Genomic DNA, 21,400 nt, shown 5'->3' with positions numbered 1-21,400 from the left:
GCTACAGAGAATGATTGGTATGTCAAAAATTTCATTTCAGGCAACAATTTTGTTATTAGAACAAGCCTCAGTTGTCTACACCTTGCTTTTGTTCAGAAGATGTAACGCCAAGATAAGTTTAGAAAAAACTTCCAATGCTGTTATCTGCCCTGCGGTACTTCTATTGTAAGTACAGAAGATAACTGTTCTGATATTTTTTTTCATTTCCTTGGGTACCAAATCTCTCTCTTACTGCACACGATGCCCTTCACGCTGCAGCTGTCTGCTGTGGCAGCTGCTACTCCCGCTGCTAAGGAGACCCGAACAGATAATCAAGGGGTTTGTCTCTTGGGAGGAGGAAATATACTCTTATCTTTAAACTCTTGTATGTCTTACAAGGAGCAACTGAAATGATTCTTATAGTCTAAGGTACCTCAAGAATGAAAGTCACTAACTATAGAGGCATTTTACACTGTGACCAATTCCCTGAATAGGTGATTACTTTATAAGAAGTGGGTTTATAGGAGTAGCTAAATCCGTACATGCACCCAGCACACTGCTGTCCCTTGCTAGAGAGGCGAGAGCTTGGCTTCATACGATGCTCCTACAGCCCCGTAAGGTAAGTGTCACTTCTGCCTTCAGATTATTCCTGTTTCACAGAAGGATTTCTTGTTCTCCTTGCATTAATGGTTGCCAAGTATCACTTTAAAATATGTCCCAGCATTTGAAATACAGAATATCCATGATAAAGGAGACTTACCAGGTGGCCGCATGATATTGTAAAAATGTGTCCAATTCAAAGGTGAGAAGACCAGAATGTTGGTTATCACTTTGCTTGGGTCTCTCAGGTTTCTTAACTATAAAGCAGGTTTAGAAACTGCCCCCCCAGAAGTGTTATAAAGATACAAGGAGCGGATATGGGGAAGTGCACCTTGAAAAGCATGGAGTGCTCTACCTCAGTGGTTCTCAAACTTTAGCATCAGGATTTGTTACAACACCTACTGCAGGCTCCTCTCCCTGGTGTCTGACTCAGCTCCTACCGGGTGGGGCTGGAGAACGTGAGGCTGATGCTGCAAGTCTGCACAGCACACTTTGAGAATAACTGAGAAAAATCAATTTATTTGAAACTACATTCAGGGCTTCAGTCTCACCCTTTTTCCTTGTCTATCTCTGCTTTAAACAGAGCAGTTGGGCATGTTTTATTTTTATTTTTTGAATTTAGTGTATAAATACCACAGTTCTGTTGTCTTTTTTTTTTTTTTTTGGCAGTGTTGGGTCTTCGTTTCTGTGCGAGGGCTTTCTCTAGTTGCGGCGAGCGGGGGACACTCTTCATCGCGGTGCGCGGGCCTCTCACTATCGCGGCCTCTCTTGTTGCGGAGCACAGGCTCCAGATGCGCAGACTCAGTAATTGTGGCTCATGGGCCTAGTTGCTCCATGGCATGTGGGATCTTCCCAGACCAGGGCTCGAACCCGTGTCCCCTGCATCGGCAGGCAGATTCTCAACCACTGCGCCACAAGGGAAGCCCCCATGTTTTATTTTTATATCTTTGCCAGTATTTTCAACTTTTGGAAAGCAATTTTTTTCAGCTTTATGAGATATAATTGACAAATAAAACTGTAAGATATTTAGGGTCCAATGTGATGATTTGATACCTGCATACATTGTAAAAGTGTTTCCCCTCATCATTAATTAATGCATCTATCACTGCACATATTTCCTTTTTCCTTTTTTCTTTTTGGTTAGAACACTTAAATTCTACTCTCTTAGCAAATTGCAATTTTACAATGCAGTGGTATCAACTATAGTCACCATGCTATACATTAGATCATCATACCTTATTCACTTTATAGTTTAATACAGTATTACCAGCCTCTCCCTATTTCCAGCCCCTGGCAACCACTTTTCTACTGTTACTATAAGTTTGATTTTTTTTAATTCCACGTATAAATGATATCATGCAGTATTTGGCCTTTTCTGTCTGGCTTATTTCACTTAGCATAAAGCCCTCCAAGTTTGTGGAAGGCAAATATTGTCACAAATCACAGGATTTTTTTCTTTTTTTAAGGCTAAATAACATGCCAGTCTATATATAACCACATTTTCTTCATTCATTCATTGATGGGCACTTAAGATTGTTTCCATACTATGGCTATTTTGAATAATACTTCAATGAACATGAGATTACAGATATCTCTTCAAGATAATGCTTTCATTCCATTTGGATATATACCCAAAAGTGGGATTGTCAGATCGTATGGTGGTTCATTTTTAAATTTCTTCAGGAAACTCCATACTGTTTTCCATAGTGGCTGTACTAATTTACATTCCCACCAACAGTGCACAAGGGTTCCTTTTCTTTCACATTCTCACCAGCATTTATCTCTTGACTTTTTAGTAATAGGCATTCTAACAGATTTGAGATGACATCTCATTATGGTTTCGATCTGCATTTCCCTGCTAATGAGTGATGATGTGCATTTTTTCATGTACCTGTTGTTCATTTGTATGTCTTTTTGGGAAATTTCAGAACCCCTGCCCAGTTTTTAATCAATTGTTTGAGGTTTTCTTGCTATTGAGTTGTATGAGTTCTTATATATTTTGATTTGCAAATATTTTCTCCTATGCGGTAGTTTGCTTTCCATTTCATTGATAGTTTTCTTTGCTGTGCAGAAGCTTTTAAGTTTGAGGTAGTCTCACTTGTTTATTTCTACTTTTGCTGTATTTGCTTTTGGTGTCAAATCCCAAGAAATCATTGCAAAGACCGATGCTGATGAGCTTATTCCTTTTTTTTTCCTTCTAGGAGTTTAATGGTTTAAGATCTTATGTCCAAGCTTTAATCCATTTTGAGTTGATTTTTGTGTATAGTGTAAATGTGGGTCCAATTTTAGTCTTTTGCCTATGGTTATCCAGTTTTTCCGACACCATTTATTTATGAGACTATTCATTTCCCATTGTATATTCACAACTCCTTTGTCAAAAATTAGCTGACCATATAAGCATGGGTTTATTTCTGATCTCTTAATTCTGTTCCACTGGTCTATGTGTCTGCTTTTATGCCAATATTATACTATTTTTATTACAATAGCTTTGTAATATGTACAATATATTATAGTTTAAAATAAGAAAGTATGGTACCTCCAGCTTTATTTTTTTCTCAAGAATACTTTGCCTTTCCAGGCTCTTTTGTGGTTCCATACAAATTTTAGGATTGTTTTTTCTATTGCTGTGAAAAATACCATTGGAATTTTTACAGGATTTGCATTGAATTCATAGTTTGCTTTGGGTAGTATGGGCACTTTAACAATATTAATTATGCCAATTTATGAACATAGAATATCTCTTCAGTTATTTCTGTCATCTTCAATTTCCTTTATTAATGTCTTATTTTTTCAGTATATCAGATTTTCTCCTCCTTGTTAAATTTATTCTTAAGTATTTTACTGTTTTTGATGCTACTGTAAATGGAATTGTGTTCTTAATTTCTCTTTCTGATAGTTCATGTTAGTGTATAGAAATAAAGTTAGTTTTGTATGCTTTTTTATCCTGCCACTTTACTGAATACATTTATTAGCTCTAACAGTTTTTTTAGTGAAATCTTTAGAATTTTCTATATTTATTAAGTCATCCACAAACAGAAACAACTTTACTTCTTCCTTTCTGGTTTTGATGCCTTTTATTTCTTTTTCTTGTCTAATTACTCTAGCTAGGACTTCCAGTAGTATATTGAATAAAAGTGGCAAGAGTGGTCATCCTTGTCTTGTTCCTGATTTAGAGTCACTGAGTGTAATTCTGGATGTGGGTTTATCACATTATGGTCTTTGTAAGGTTGAGATATGTTTCCATTCTAATTTTCAGCATATAAATGAAGTTGAAATTTTCTACTTTTATCTATTCGAATTTCCCTTTGTGTAAATAGTCTACTTTTTCCCATTTGTTTATTGAGATTGCAGTTTTCTCATTTATTCATAAAAGCTTTATGTATATGAATAAACTTAACCCATTTTCAGTCACATGCATTTGTATTTATTGCTTTGCAAACTGTTCTTTGGTATTAATTTTTGTTGTATTTTAATTTATAGAATGTGTGTGTATTAAATTGATCTATATTTCTTATTAAAATTTTTCCATTGCTCTTATAACTACTCTTTTCTTGTGCAATTTTTAAATCTTATCATTCAGTTTTTCAGTAATTCTGCAGTCAGTATAAAAAAGAAATAAAATAAATGCAGGCAAAATCATCTCCATGGAAAAGTAACAATAACAACAACTTATTAGGTCCCTTATAGGTGCCAAACATTATTCTAGAGCTGGGGTTGTAGAACAGAATCTGATATAATCTGTCCCCAGGCAACTTAAATTCTAAAGGACAAAAGAACAAAGAACATCATATTACCTAAGTGAGTTAAGTTCATTACTAACTTTAGTACAGTTTTGTTGAATCTTCAGTTGAATATTTTTATATTACACTTTCAAACATGTTATTTAATAAGATCCATTTTTGTATACAAATGATTCCCATTATTCATTCAGTAGTTATATTGTATAAATTCACCACAAACACTGAATTAGCAAATACTGAATAATTGCTCCCAGTGGAAATACAGGGTAAGGTTCCTGAAAGTCTCTGGTCACGACATTTTTGTCAACCATCAACACTTAGCCTTGTTTTATTTGTCTCTGTTTAAAGACACTTTATTTAACATATATTATTGATTCACTAATATTGAATTCACAGCTAATAGCACTAATAACTCATGCCTGAATAAAGCTTATCTAGCATATGTATTTTCTCCATAAGACACTTCACAGTCTTCTTGTACTTAAGAACATTAGGCAACAGCTCTGCATTATGCTTCAGAATAATTTTAAACAGTGAAAAGACAGTTAATCAAAGAAAAGTACAAAAACGTCCCAAAAATGACACTAAATAGATGACAAAAAGGACACATTTACAGTTTGAGAACTGAAACAAAAAGGCAGAGTATCAGCTTGTTGAACCTCAGCTGGGAATGTGCATGTTGGATGACCCAAATTTTTTGCCACTCTTTGCATATCCACGAATGACCACAAAAACATGGCATTTATTGATTTGAGATTACAAAAAAATCTTATTGAGTAGATGAATTCACAAATGCTGAAACCATGAATAATGAAAATCAATTGTTCACTTTTTACCCAGTCATTTTATTGAATACTCATATTAATTAATCACCAACATTTTCCAACTGATAATCTGATTTTCTATGTATATTGTCATGTATAGTAGAAATAATGATAATTTTTTCTCATTCTTCCCATTGACATTTGAAATGAAGTTTCATTCCTTATTTAAGGAAATAAATTTCATCACTATTATTTCACTCTTGTCAACTATATATTTTTAACTCTATTATCTTTTTTAGACAACCTCAATAAGAGTCTGCGTTTCTCTGTTATTGACTTATTGCTTTAATTTATAGGCTCCTAACCAAATAATACAATCTACTCCAAGTGCACAAAAGCCCATTTCATACATACCAAAGCTGCTACCCTATGCCTATGTTTGGAGATTCATCATCTGAACATTCTTCTTTCATTCACTTTCTCACTTGATAAGCAAAATCTAATATACAGAATAACAGGCCTGGTTTAAGTAACAAAATAAAAACAAAATAAAATTTTATTTATTAATTCTTTATCAGTTATTGCCAGAGATAATACAAAACACATTGCCCACCCCCAGTTTCAGTTATCAATATCTATTATTGTAGCTGACCTATATTTAAGCTATTGGGAGACTTTAAACTTCATTTCAGATTAAATTGTTCACAAAATAGTAAAAGCATGGCATATATGTTTAATCTCCACCACCAACCTGATTTGCTTTCCACTACATTTCACTGTATCTTTTTGTTGTTTAATTCTGTATTATTACTGCACTAGTATAAGGCCCAATGTTTTCAGTGGCTCAACACAGTGAACGCTGCAGATATTTATTAGATAGTAAATCTTTTAAAATTGAAAAGTAGAGGCCCTGTAATAAAAGGCATGCTATCTACTGTAAAATGACTTATGGATGATGTGGACATAATGAGAAAATAGGGATAATTTCAGATTTAGGGTAAGGAGAGCTACTCTTTTCCCAGGCTTAGCTGAGTCTATAGTGTAATCTTTGCCAACCTAAGACAGGCACACTTCATAACCCATAGCAAAGTATTCTTAATTTCTATTCACTGTGTATTAACTGTGTTCTGTTTTAACTTCAAATTCAAAGGGTATGTTCAGGTATTAAAGAAAAAAAAATGCAAAGAAAATTTAAAAGAAAAGAATTGATCAGTTTTAATAAGAAAAAATTTTAAATTCTGAGTAGTCAAAAAAATTGAGCAACTTATATAAATGGACAATTAAATCAGGCAATTTCAGACAAAAAATAGTAGAAAGTATATTAAAATATAATTAAAATACCCAAATTCCTAAATAATCAGAGAAATGTAAATTGATATAAAAACATAAAACACAAAAGTGGAGGGCTTCCCTGGTGGCGCAGTGGTTGAGAGTCCGCCTGCTGATGCAGGGGACATGGGTTCGTGCCCCAGTCCGGGAAGATCCCACATGCCGCGGAGCGGCTGGGCGTGTGAGCCATGGCCACTGAGCCTGTACATCCAGAGCCTGTGCTCCGCAACGGAAGAGATCACAACAGTGAGAGGCCCACATACCGCAAAAACAAAAACAAAAACAAAAAAATACACAAAAGTGGAAATGTAGAAAACACTTTATCCAATGCTGGTAAGGATGCAAGAAATCAGAGTCTCTTGATGACTAGAAGGAGTACAAGCAGTTATAAACCAACTTAAGAGCAATTTGGCAATTTTTAAAATAGACTGAAAATGTAGATTTTTGGCTTATAAATCTTATTTACAGTAAATTATCTTGAGGAAATAATCAATGTGAACATATTTAGTTAGCTTCAAAGATGTTCATGATGGTTCTCATTAGAATAGTGAAAAATGTCCCAAGAGAGCTGAATGGTTTAATGAACAATATAAATTTACACAACATAATGATACATGGTCATTAGATATGTTGTTGTAGGAGATTATGTGGTGACATGGAAATCTTCAGGATATATTTTTAAGTGAAAAATACACATTATAGAGCTCCAAATGAAAAGAGCTTAAAAGTTACCACTCCTGTCCTTACAACAAGAAAATGCTGAACAACTGAAGATCAATGATTTTTGTTTGTACCCATCAGGGAACTGTGGTCATAAGACACAATGGTAACTTAAATTTGGAGATTTGGGTGCATATAGAGAGATACAGCAATGGAGATCTGGAAAAGAAGCTTCTGGGACCACGAACTGTTTAGAATTACATGATAATTTTTATTAATTTCTGGATGTTGAATGTTGATTAGCTTTGAGAGTGAGAAACTCCTAGGGCCACTGTCTTAGGGGACCCCACCACACTTTTGTGAATTTTCCTTCAAGAACTCCACCAGGTCCTCACAGTGAGAATATGATAAGATCTTCTCTTGGCTCTGACACAGGAAGAGTGGAAAATAACCATTGTGAAATAAGCCAAGAGTCTTTTCAATAATGAAGGCTCACTCTCCACAGTAAAGGACTTTGTCAAAGCTCAATTCTGAAACTCTATCCCATCAGGAAGAGGGAATCCCTCTCCATTCCAACCCCTCACCTAAGAGAGGAACAAAAAAATAGTCAACAGGGATCAGGGCTTCAAGGAAATAGATTGAGAACATTGCAACTAGGGAAGGGGATAGGAGGAAGGGGAGATAAAATCTACATTACTAGACTTATGAAGGTCCCAACAGATGGGCCCCCTAAAAGCCTGAAATTTAATCGGAAGATTACAGAACACTACCTCTTCCATATACCCTACCACCATACCAACAGGATTCCAAGATAACAACAGTGTTTTACAGCCAAAGAAGTTATAAAACATAGACTTTCTGAGTAGGAGTACCTAGGGAAGCCAAAAGTCAAGAGGGGACCCAATAACAAAGACAATTGAGGAATATAAGCCAATGATACCTGTAGCTACATTAAACATTAAACACAGCCCAACTCCTAGCCAGATTAACATCAATCCTCACATAATGCCTATTACCCCAGCTCCTACTACCCGAAACAATAGGTCCAGCCAAGACATGTCAAAAGGCAAGAAAAAACACTTTGAGGAGAAAATGCAATCATCAGACCTAGACTCAGATATGACACAGATGGTGGAATAATCAGAGAATTTAAAGTGATATTCTAATGGAAAAAGTAGATAATATGAAAAAACCTGATGAATAATATGAGTAAAGAGGTACAAACTCTAAGTCAAAAGGAGATAATAGAAATCAAAACTCAGTAACAGGAATGAGGAATGCTCTCAGTGGGCTCATCAGGAGACTCGACATGGCTGAGGAAAGGATCAATGAACTTAAAGACAGGTCAATAGAAAGTTCGCAAACTGAAACGCAAAAAGAAAAGAAAGAAAAAGAAAAGTGCACGTTAATCATGAGCCATGGTGTGATTCTAGATTGCTGTGTGTCAATGAGTTAACAATAATTATTTCTAAATTGGCAGTGGTATTATTTGTGATTTTTCTATCTTCATGCATATCTGCAGTTTCTTCAAGGAACATAACTGCCTTTGACAATAAATATACAAATTGTTATAGATAGAATTTCATTATAGTTGCTCATTGGTAATTGGATTCAGTGTTATGACATTTAATATTATTTTTGTTAAAAGATACTAATTTGGCTACAGAAGCTGAGTGTATAGACACACACACACACACACACACACACACACACACACTGATATGTAGAGAAGTTTTTGTCTGAGAAGGAGAGGGAGAAAGGTTTTGTGGAAGAGAAGCTACAAAGAGAGAAGATGAGGAGAATGGAGTATCTGATCTTCCTATGGCCTCTGGGACTGCGTTTGATCTCCTATGAGTAAGGAATAAGGGGGGAGAAGACATCAAAACTGTTCACTTTGTGAAACTGTATATATGCTTAGCTACTTTTAGGGTTTATGACACAAAATGCAGCAGCATGAGCTAGAGAGGAGGCCTCTCAGTCATGGAACATAACCCAGGTTTGGCTGAGAACTGGAAACTTGGCAAGCACTTGTAGTCTGCAGCCCCTAAAAGGGAGCGTCACAGCTATTTCAAGCTACTCCTTTTGCCATATATGTGAATATGCAGCACATGGAACTGTATAAGCACATGTTTGCTGTGGAGTTTCAGGAAGAGAATCAGCTCTAGGGGCAGCCTACCTGGGTTAAAAAATGGCTAAGAAACCTGGGATCCCATAGTGCTTCAGATTTCTCACCTGTCAAATGAGGGAGTTAATAGTACCCATGGTACGTGGTTGTTGTGAGGATACAATTAAATTACCATACTAAGCATGGCATAACTCCTCACACATAATAACTGCTCAATAGATTATCATCTACAGTGGCTAGCTGACAAAATGGCCTTGAATACAGAAGTTCTAGCCCTTACGGAGCATCATAAAGTAGCTGCAGGAAGGTGAGGCTGAGGTCCTGCTTTTTGTAATCAGCAACTGCAAACCGGTAGATATTTTATCTACTGGGTTATCTTTTAAGAGGAAAAAATTCGTTAACCACAAAAAACTCAAGGTTGAGTAATTCAAAAAAGTTGTCTAAATTTTTAGTTCAAAGATCTTGTTAAATCTCAATGTTTTCACTTCTTTTTCCCCATAATGTTTATCCTTCAAAATGGAATGTACAGAATAAGAGTGAAGATTAGCTGTAAATCTGGATGATGTAAACAGAAGGAGCTCCAGAATGGAAGTCAGGAAGTGTAGATTCTAGTCTTCATTCTGTAGTCATCCTTGGGGTAAGTCATTTTACAACTCTAAGGCTCAGTTATTTTAGCTGAAGAATAAGGATACTGGAATATATCTTCTTGTATAATGAAGACTGTTATACGGTGAAAACCTCTGGCCGGGCTTTCAGAAGGAGCCAGTCTGAATCTTAGGTTTATACTTTCTGGCTCCATGATCTTGAGGAGGTCACTTTACTTCTTGCTCATTTCACTGCACGGATGCACTTCACCTCTCTGCCTGCACACTGTCAGAACATTGAGAATGTCTGAAATAGAATGCCTTCATATTTTTTGATGACAAATTAAAACATGGTATAAACAGAGGTAATCAAACAGTCATGAAGCAGAATTTTTATCTTTGACTGAATTTACCATATTGAATAAAGCTACTTTAACTCTTTGCTTCAGTTCCTATATTGCAGATGAGAAAGTTTTAAGAGATTATCGTCATCAAACCTACTATTTTACATATTAGAAAACTAACCTCAGAAGGTGAGGGCAAGGAGTTTGGGGGAATTGTATTCTTTTTCATCTCAGTTGTATCTAATATGGTTAAGTTCATCTCTTCAAGACCAATCTATGCTATGTAGCATAAATTAATTCTTCAAAAGAACTGTTACTAATTTGAAAAAGATACTCAAATTTACGTTTCACATATTCTTTACTCTTTATTCCTATAACTCAGAGAAAGTCTTACCCATTTTCAGAAACCTCAATAAGTCAGTGTGAAAGGACACATTTTCCTTTTTATAGGTCAAAAAATGTAGAAGTAAATACCTGTACCTATATTGCAAGATAAAGTCAGTAAGAGAAGTATTTTCACAGAATCTAACACAGGTATAAAGAAAAAAACAAAATTGTTCTTAAATAATTACATATGATTCTAAGAGTTGGAGGCTTCTTAAACTAGTCAGCCTACCACCAAAAAGGTTTTTTTTGTTGTTGTTGCGGTACACGGGCCTCTCACTGTTGTGGCCTCTCCCCTTGCGGAACACAGGCTCCGGATGCGCAGGCTCAGCGGCCATGGCTCACGGGTCCAGCCGCTCCGCGGCATGTGGAATCCTCCCGGACCAGGGCATGAACCCGTGTCCCCTGCATCGGCAGGCGGACCCTCAACCACTGCGCCACCAGGGAAGCCCAAAAAGTTTTAAATTAGCACAGGACTCTCACCAGTCTTTCCTATCTTCACAAGTCAGGACTTGAATATATCTGATGATCAAATGATCAGGACAACCCTTTGATAAATAAAAAATACTATACAAGATTTTACAACCTTATCATATTTTACCTGAGAAGTATGGCTAAGATAGCAAAGTTAGCATAATTTCCCCTAAATGTGGTGAGTTTCTGTTGGGTGTGAGAATTATCTACATTTTTAAAGTGATGAAGCTGCTGAGTTTATAATGACTTATTTCTCATTTCAAAAGTACATCCCCCCAATTCTGAGGTTTATGTAGCCTTGCTCTCCTAACCTTTTAATCATCTCTCTGTTCCACCATTCTCTTTATATAGGAGCAGCAGGCCTACATTTCTGAGTGTGTAGGAACTGGAGGCCCACATCAAGCTGTGTGACATGCCTGAATGACAAAATAATGGAATGATCCTGGAGACTCTAGAGTCATGGCAGAGATATTTTATTGCTTAGCAACCCAGACTGATATCAAGAGTTTTGCTAAATGCAGGTGGTGAGTAGGACTGTTGAAAATCAAAATTGCTTTGCTATAATTTTTTTAAATAGTTCTCAGCAAGAAATATTAATTAACTTACCCATTTATTTGTTTGATTGATTGCTATAACAGCTTTCTGGCCAAGCACTAAAGTGGCAATTACAGTTAGCTAAAGGGCCATAGAAACAAAAAACAGGAGATAAAAACACCTGCAACTTCTTCTGGAGGATAAACATCTGCTTTTCTGAATTGATACTCAAGTGCATTTCTCTCATCATTGTTGCTATTCAGTCTAGGAAAGTGAAATGGTCTTTGAAAGCACATTAAAAATAATGGTATATTACTTAAAAGCTGTATTTATCAAGAGTATACTTTCAGTCCAGACATCATAGTTATTCCATGCTTGGGCCTCTGTTTGCAGGAAAAGTGAATAAATGATTGTGCTAAGTAGAGTTTCACAGGTTCTTGAATTAATTTCAAATATGCCATGGGGAGCCAAGTATAAAATATTAATCAGTTGTTTAAATCAGAAGTATATGTCCAGTTTATGTCACAATAAAAATCACACCTGCTGCTATGAGGAATGACTCCTGTGAAGACATACTTTATCAGTTTTCATATACCTGTAAACCATGTAAAAACTGAAAAGAAGAGCTTATTGTTGATATCTTGGATATCACATTTTAAGGATAAGCTACCTTAAAATGAAAGACTCCAGTATGAGGGTGGTATTCCTTTCCCAGTCATAAACCTCTTTAAAAAGTTGGACACAACAAGTTTAGGAAAATAAGCAAATGAACAGAAAAGAAGACCACATTTTCCGTGTATTTTTTCTGCCTTTCTTTTTCTTTCTTTTTCCTTTCTTTCTTTCTCTTTCTTTCTTTCTTTTTTCTTTCTTTTTCTTTCTCTCTTTCTTTTCTTTCTTTCTTCCTTCTTTTATTTTCTTTCAGTTTGTTTAATTATGATTTCAATTTCTTCTTCAGTCAGTTTCAGTTCTTTGAGTGTCTTTCTAGGAATTTGTTCCTTTAATTTATCTAATTGGTTAACATACGATTATTCTAATATTCCTTTATAATCTTTGTTTTTTAATGTCTGTAATACCAGTAGTAATATTCCCTCTTTTCATTTCTGGTTTTACTAATTTGAGTCCTTTCTCTTATTCTTGGTCATTCTAGCTAAAGGTTTGTTCATTTAATTGATCTTTCAAAGAACCAACTCATGGTTTCATTGATTTTCTCTATTGTTTATTTATTTCATTTATTTTCACACTAGTATTCATTTTTCCTTCTTTCTGTATGTTTTAGGCTCAGTTTTCTTTTTCTAATGTCTGATGGTAGAAGGTTGTGGAATTAACATCTTTTTTCTTTTATAATTTAAGCATTTGTAGCTACAAATTTCCCCACAAGCACTATTTTATCTGCACTCCACAAATTTCAATATGTTGTATTTACATTTCCATTTATCTCAGAGTATTCTCTAACTTCCCTTGTGATTTCTTCTTTGACCTATTATTTAGGAGTATGTTGTTTAATTTCCGCATATTTGTGGATTTCTGAATTTCCTTCTGTTACTGAGTTCGAATTTCATTCCATCATATCAGTGAACATACTTTGTATTACTTCAATCCTTTTACATTTATTGAGATATGGTCTATTCTGGAGAATATTCTATGTGCACTTGACAAGAATGTGTATTCTGTTGTTGGATAGAATGTTCCATAGATATCTGCTAGGTCTAGTTCATGTACAGTGTTGTTCAGGACTTCTATTTCTTTGTTGGCCTTTTGTCTAGTTGTTTTATCCCTTATTGAAAATGGGGTATTAGAGTCTCCAATTATTATTGTTGAATGGTCCAGTTCCCTCTTCAATTCTGTCAGTTTTGCTTCATATACCTCAGGCTCTGATGTTATATGTTTTAGTTGTTTTCCTTCTTGATGGGTTGCCATTTCGCCATTGTAAAAATGTTCTTCTTTGTCGCTAGTAACAATTTTTGTCTTAGAGTGTAATTTGTCTGCTATTAGTATAGCCATTCCAGCTCCTTTTTGGTTAATGTTTGTGGAGTATGTATATTTTCATTCTTATTTTTACATATTTGTGTCTGAATCTAAAATGGTGTCTCTTGTACACAACATAACGTTGGACGATTTTTTAAAATATCTACTATGCCAGTCTCTTCTTCTCAGTTGTAATATTTAATCCATTTTCACTTAATGTAATTACAAATAAGATAGGATTTAACTCTTCCATTTTGTTATTTATTTCTTTACTGTTTTTCTATTCCTCCAATACCACCTTTTTTTTAGGGTTAAGTGGGTATTTTCTAGTGTACAAATTTTTTTCCTTGTTTTTTCTTTTACTATATATTTGTAATCATTTTCTTAGTGGTTGTCCTGGGAATTAAGATTAACATTTTAACTTATAAAAATCTAGTTGAGATTAATGCCAACTTAATTACAATATTATACAAAGACTTCACTTCTATACAATCCATTTGCTTCCCCCTCCTTTGTGCTCATATACAAATTACATCTTTATATATTACTGTCAATACAGATTTACAATTTTTGCTTTATGCAGTTTTATTTTAAATTGGTTATGAAAGAAAAATCCCAACAAAAATACATTCACACTTTTTACAAATATTTACCTATGTAGTTACCCCTACCAGTTCTCTTTATTTCATCATTTGGATTTGAATTACTATCTAGTGTCCTTTCATTTGATACTGAAGGATTCCCTTTATGGTCTCTTATGGGGAGGTCTGCTAGCAATGAATACTCTCAGTATGGTTTATCTACGAATGTCTTAATTTCTCCTCTATCTTTGAAGGATAATTTTGCTAGAAATAGAATTATTGTTTAACAGTCTTTTTCTTTCAGCACCTTGAATATATTCTCATATTGCCTGTGGCATCCATTGTTTCTGATGAAAAATTGGTTATTAATCTTATTAGGAATCTCTTGCACCTGATGAGTTGCTTCTCTCGATACTCTCTGTGTTCTCTCTTAGTCTTTGGCTTTTGACAGTTTGATCATGATGTGTCTAGGTATGGATCTCTTTGAGCTTCTTGGATGTGTCAATGAATCTTTTTCATCAAATTTGAAAAGTTTTTATCCACAATTTCTTCAAATATTCTTTCTGCCCTTTTCTCTCCGCTACATCTAGGAATGCCATTATATATATGTTAATGTGCTTGATGGTGTCCCACAAGTCTGAGGCTCTTTTTATTTTACTTCATTCTTTTGCTTTTCTGTTCCTAAGACTGGATAATCTCAATTGGTTTACTTTCAAATTTGCTGACTGTTTCTTCTGCTGGCTCAAATCTGCTGTTGAGCTTCTCTAGTGAATTTTTTATTTCATCTATTGTACTTTTCAATTCCAGATGTTCTATTTTATTCTTTCTTAAAATAAGTTCTACCTTCTTACTGATATTCTCTACTGAGACATCATTCTCAAACTTTTCATTAATTCTTTAGAAAAGCTTTCTTTAGTTACTTAAGCATGTTTTAAAAAGCTGATTTAAAGTTTTTGTCTAGTAAGTTGAACATCTATGCTTCCACAAGGACCACTCTATTGAATTTTTTCCAGTGTATGGGCCATAGTTTCATATTTCTTTGCATATCTCATAGCATTTGTTTTGAAACGTGGATATTTTATTTATTTATTTATTTTATTTTTGGCTGTGTTGGGTCTTCGTTTCTGTGCGAGGGCTTTCTCTAGCTGTGGCAAGCGGGGGCCACTCTTCATCGCGGTGCGCGGGCCTCTCACTATCGCGGCCTCTCTTGTTGCGGAGCCCAGGCTCCAGACGCACAGGCTCAGTAGTTGTGGCTCACGGGCCTAGTCGCTCCGCGGCATGTGGGATCCTCCCAGACCAGGGCTCGAACCCGCGTCCCCTGCATTAGCAGGCAGACTCTCAACCACTGCGCCACCAGGGAAGCCCGAAACGTGGATATTTTAAACAATATATTGTGACAACTCAGGAGATCAGATTCTCCTCTGTCCCTGATCTTTGCTGTTGTGTCTATTTGTTGTGGTTGTTTATTATTGACTTTTTGGAACTAATCTGTAAAGTGTGTGTTCTTTGTCATGTCACTGAAGTTTCTGCTCAGTTATCTCAGTAGTCAGCTACTAATTGAGCAGAGATTTCCTTAAATGCATGGAAATATTAAGTTTCCCAATCTTTGCTGAAGGGCTATGTGTATTTGGTGCTAAGAGGCTGTGTGTGTATTCAACACTCAAAATGTAACTGACAATTCTATCCTTGCCTTTACTTCCTGCTCACAGAGAACCTATGGTCTAAAGGTTTGTGTATCCCCCAAATTTACATGTTGAAATCCTAACCTCCCAAGTGATGTTATTAAGATGTGAGGCTTTGGGGAGGTGATTAGGTCATGAGGACAGAGCCCTTGTGAATGGTATTAGTACCCTTATAAAGAAGGCCTAAAAGAGATCCCTTGCACCTTCCACCATGTGAGGACATGGCAAGAAGGTGTCATCTATGAGGAAGTAGGCCTTCATCAGAAAAATCTGATGCCATGATCTTGGACTTCCAAGCGTCTAGAACTGTGAGAAATAAATGTTTGTTGTTTATAAGCCATTCAGTTTATGGTATTTTTGTTATAATAGCCCAAACAAACTGATATAAGGGTTTAGACCCTTCTCAGGTTTTTTCTTAACATGTATACAGCCCTGGGCATATGAACAACCCTATGTATTCATGCAGCCTTCTAGATCCTCATAAATATGTCAGCCTTAGGGTCAGCTCATTCCCCAGATTTTCCTAAATGTTTTGGTTAGCCTGTTGTTTGCTCCAACCTTTAACCACCATCTCAGGCAAACAGAATATTTAACAATTGCCTCTGATCGTTTTTGGATGCCCCCAGAGAAAAGGCTGTTCTCACTAGGTGAACTCCAAGTCAGGTCAAGTAAAAACAGCCCTGCCAGCAAGAACCATCAGACAAACCAATGACAGTCCTCTGAGGATGGGTCTTTGGAGCTGGTCCAGCACCACTGTGCACTTCCAAATGCTGCCACGCTTCTGGTTTTCACCATGATTATGGGCTATTTGTTTTTAAAGCTACCACTGAGCTTGGCAGGAGGGCATGGGAATAGGGAAAGTTAAAATGCCACAACACTTACTTCTTTTACTGAAATTCAGCTGTTTTTACAGATTCTGTAAAGCTTTTGGTTAATTTATAGAGTTCTGAAAAAAAAATCTGACAATTTTTGCACTGTTCATTTTTATGGAGGGGAGAATATTCAGAGGTCCTCATTCTACTATGTTTGCTAACATTTTTTATTTAGTTTAGATTTGTTTTGTTTTATAACGTTTTTATGCACAACATCAAATTACACAAACTTCAGCTTACTCTATTGCTGGGATCTACTCCACAACTAAAAACTAAGAACAATAGTAATTACCACAATAGCTAATATTTATCAAGGTCTTAGTATGTACCATTCATAGTTGTAAACATTTTTATATATAATGAGTCTTTTTAAAAAAATTTTATTGGATTACAATTGATTTACAATGTTGTGTTAGTTTCAGGTGTACAGCAAAGTGAATCAGTTATACATATATATAATGAGTCTTTTAAAAGAGCAATTCAACAGGTTAAGTTATTCTCAGTATCCTTTTTTACAAATGTAGAAACCAAAACATAGGTAACTTGCCCATCACCACACAATCAGTGGTAGTCAGGAATTGAACCCAAGAAGAGCCTTTACTCTCAAGTACAAATTCTTATGCATGCCACACTAAAACTAAAAATTGAAGCTTGGTAAAAAAAAAAAAAATCTAAATAAAGTTATCTGGCTTCCTTATATAGAATAACTTCCTAGAATATAAAGGGAAAAGGGAGAGGAGATAATTATTTTTGATGTAGAAGTTGATTTGGACAGCTACTCTCAAATATATCTATAAAAGGAGATTTCCAGACTACCTTTAAGAAAATAATGCATTAGTAGGACAGGATGAGCATTGAGTTAGGGCCTCTTTTGTTACCAGGGCAGTGTGTCCCACCACTTTGTCTGCTAATGCACCAATATTTGGAAGTAGCTACAGAAGAAGGCAAATAAAACCACTCACTTTGGATGCTGCTTACTGTTTACTGTTAGATTTTTAATTTGATTCTTTGAACAACCTATGAGATATAATCTATTCTTTCAGGTAATGAAATAGAAACTCTAAGAGGTTAGGTAAATTCTTGAATATAAAGCATTTTGTTTTTACTGTGTGACAGGCAATGTTCTATGTACCTTACATTCATTGACATTTTTCCCTTCACAATAATCCTGTGAGATAGGGATTATTAGTGTCATTCCCATTTTACAGATGAGCAAACTGAGGCAGAGAGAAGTTAAATAACTTGTCCAAGGTCAAGTGGTAGAGCTGAGATTTGAACCCTAGAGAATCTAGCTATAGAGACTGAATTTTTACCACTACAATAAACTGTATAGGATTGCAAGGCCACTTCTGTGGGACCACAAAATACCACATTAAAAATGTCAAGATATTAAACTATAAAATAAAAATTTCAATCCAATAAAATTAGTTTTATGTCAGTATAACTCTTAATCCTGTCGTGATTGAATGATACACTTTATACTAAAAATTTTAAAATACTATATAAAGACTTCAAAGCCCTCTCAAATCCTCCATTATCCTGGGATTATTTCTACAAAGGACATGAGTTTTGGTCATTTTCTATAATTCAGGAACAAAATTTTCTATGCGTCAGAGAGAAGAAACTCAGGCCTGAAGAGGGTAGGGGACCTTCCCAAGGTCACCTGGAAAACCTGGGAATAGATCTGAATTGCACGCTAAGTTCTCCACCTACTTCTTCCCACACATTACTGCCATAGTAACTCACTTCATAAACAGTTCCAATGGGCAGAGTACTGCCACCACTGAGCTGACTTATGCTGAATGCTAGAGCTTTCTCACAGTACTAAGAAATGCAAGCCAATTTTAGATGAAATCATCTAAAATTAAGCACAGATTTCCCAAAACAAAAGAATGAATGATTCATTTTCAGTTAACCAGAATGTAGAAGACTGCTCTTCTCTTCCTGGTAACCCCATTTCCTTAAATACAGACTTCTTGTAAGTTTCACTTCCGTTAACTGTTTTGCCTTTAACATTAGGGCAGTTTCCCACTCCCCAGACTGATTATATATTTGAAACATCCTATTCCCTTTCTGTGGCCATTTTGACCTTTCCTTGAAATTATGAACTATTTCAAGCTCACCTGAAGTTTTGATACCCTTTTGGTCTTTTGAAAACCCTGTGTTTAGAAGACTTTCATCATTATATCTACCAAACTCTGACCTCAATCTCACCTCCATTTAACCCTTAAGTTCTGGGTTAAGTAAACAATATTATTTCTAGGCTGACTTCATCAGTGATTTTAATCATTTTATTAAGTTTCTTCTGAATTGTATTTTGATTCCCTAATGCCTTTGCATATTGACTTCTTTGAATAGAATGTTCTTCTAACAGTTGTTTTACACAGTAAATCAGTCAACCTCTGACTTTCAACAGAGAAGATGCTCCCTCTGTGGATACATTCTTGACCTTCCAGCCTCTGGACATCACTGAACTTTGCATGCCGCATCATAATTGCATTTATTGCACTGCTACTTAGCTGTATCTCCCAATCCACATGAGAACGCCTCTGAAGGAAAGGACTGAGATCCACTAGGCAGATATGCACAGCATCTGGTGAACACGAAGAGCCCAATATCTACTTTAGAATTAATGAAATCAATTTAAAAACTCATCGGTTTGGAATAATGGAGTTATTGCCAAGTTTGACTTTGTAAAAATTCTTTGTTATAGAATATTTTATAAAACAGCAACTACACTTAAGTAAATAGTCCTATTAGTGCCAAATACAGTAAATAAGATAAAACTAAAAGCTAATTAACCAGTAATATGTGGGCAAATTAATTTCTAACAAGTCACAGTTCATATACATTGTAAACCAGATCATTAATGCAAAATCTGTTTTATATACAAAAATAATGTTGCTGATCTTTAATGGGAGATACACAGGGATAAAATCCCTGATTTCCTGGGCATGTGGCTTAAAAAACTGTTTATTTCACTTGCATTCCAAAACCTTAATGATTGTTGAGGAAGTAACTATTTAATTTTCAATCGGTGTTATTATTTTGACAAAAAGAATCATATATATCCCAAAAGAAAAGTTCCATGTAAAAGGAATTCTGTTACAATTATTTTTCATTATTTCATGCTCCAATGCTGTGTTCTGTACGAGAGCACTTATAAAACGAGAGAAAAGCAAAAGTTAGATAGACATAAGCACATTTGACCCATAAAGAATTTCTAAATTTTTTAGTGTCGACTACAGATCTGTTTGAAGTGTCTAGGTCTTTAAGACAATACCAGTAAGTGATTAAAGAAAAAGATAAAAAGAAGAAAAGCAAAGGCAAAATGTATAAGAATCTATTGCTGTCATTAACTTAAGGCTCGTCAAGTCACTGGCGAAGTTGTCCAAGCATGTGAAGAGTTTCAACCTCACAAGTAAAACTATGTCGTTCTGAAATAAACTGTCATCCCATATGCTGTTAATCTGTTCTCTTAAGGTGTCTGAATATTGTTATTCAGGGCACTGAGAGAATAAACATACTTAAAGCTGCTTGGAAGAGATAATTTACCTCACCTACGTGAATATTTTATTTCAAACAATAGTTTTGTCATCGTTTCACTAAAAAAAAATTTAGTTACTATATCTGCTGCTTTACTTTTTTTTTTAGTAGGTGATTATCAGCACATGAAAAAGATATGGTATTATCACATTCTATTTATATGCTCAAAATAACCTATTGGAATACCTCTAAGTATATTTTTAAAAGAAAAATACAAAATCACCTGTACAGGGAGAAAGAACTTAGGTTTTTCTTCCTTGGGAAGAGTAAAAGCTTAAGTAAAAGCTTAAAAATTATATATGATCAGCCACCAACCAATCTGGTTTTCTTAGTACCTTTGGGCATTTAGCTTTTTTTTTTTTTTTTTTTTGCGGTACGCAGGCATCTCACTGTTGTGTCCTCTTCCGTTGTGGAGCACAGGCTCCGGATGTGCAGGCTCAGCGGCCATGGCTCACGGGCCCAGCCGCTCCGCGGCATGTAGGATCCTACCGGACCGGGGCACGAACCTGCGTCCCCCTCATGGGCAGGCGGACCCTCAACCACTGCACCACCTGGGAAGCCCTAGCATATTTTTGTCTTCTCGTATTTGTTGTGCCTCATTGCATTTATACTTTAATCTATAATTATAATTAGTGTTTTATACTTTTATATTATTTAAGTGCCTACAAGATGTTGCAATAGGTATATACTAAGAAGTCAGATGAATAAATAAAATATAACTCTTACTTTTGCTGCTTTTACTGAACTTACTCCCTGCAATCACAACTGCTGTTATTACTACTACTAATAATTGCTTTCTCAAATATTATTTTGATGAATCTTTCCTCAATGTCTAGAAGCTCTTTGGAAATAAGAATGAGTTATGTGTCAATTATGAAACAATCATTTTCAGTTTTCTCCTTATTCTCCAGAATTTTTGGATATAAATCCAAATCCTTCTCTTTGTTTGCTGTTCTGAAGATATAATTATCTTCACACACAAGGAACATGGCAATAGTATGCTATATTTGTAACTCATTGCACATTATTAAACTCTGCTCCAATTCCACCCTTCACATGGAATCTTTCCATTTTAAAACCTCATTGCTCATTTATATAACTCTAGCAATTTATTTGTATAATACTAGTAATAGTTTAGCCTATATATGCTTATATGCATATGCTTATATTACTTATGCTTATATTGCATATGCTTATATTGCATATGCTTAGATTTTATTAGAACTTGGTGTTAAGG

General features: G+C 35.3%; 1 pseudogene; it reads left to right on the top strand.

The window, feature by feature from the left end:
- The first annotated feature begins 240 nt into the window (after positions 1-240).
- LOC113613210 (p53 apoptosis effector related to PMP-22 pseudogene) overlaps positions 241-21,400 on the top strand; it is a 60,543-nt pseudogene continuing 39,383 nt past the window's right edge.

The sequence above is a fragment of the Aethalodelphis obliquidens genome, unplaced genomic scaffold (assembly GCF_003676395.1).
Source record: "Aethalodelphis obliquidens isolate GAN/ISIS:26980383/991018 unplaced genomic scaffold, ASM367639v1 scaffold3, whole genome shotgun sequence".
Lineage (NCBI taxonomy): Eukaryota > Metazoa > Chordata > Mammalia > Artiodactyla > Delphinidae > Aethalodelphis > Aethalodelphis obliquidens.
The sequence above is the reverse complement of the archived record's forward strand: the minus strand, read 5'-3'. Positions and strand labels throughout refer to the sequence as shown.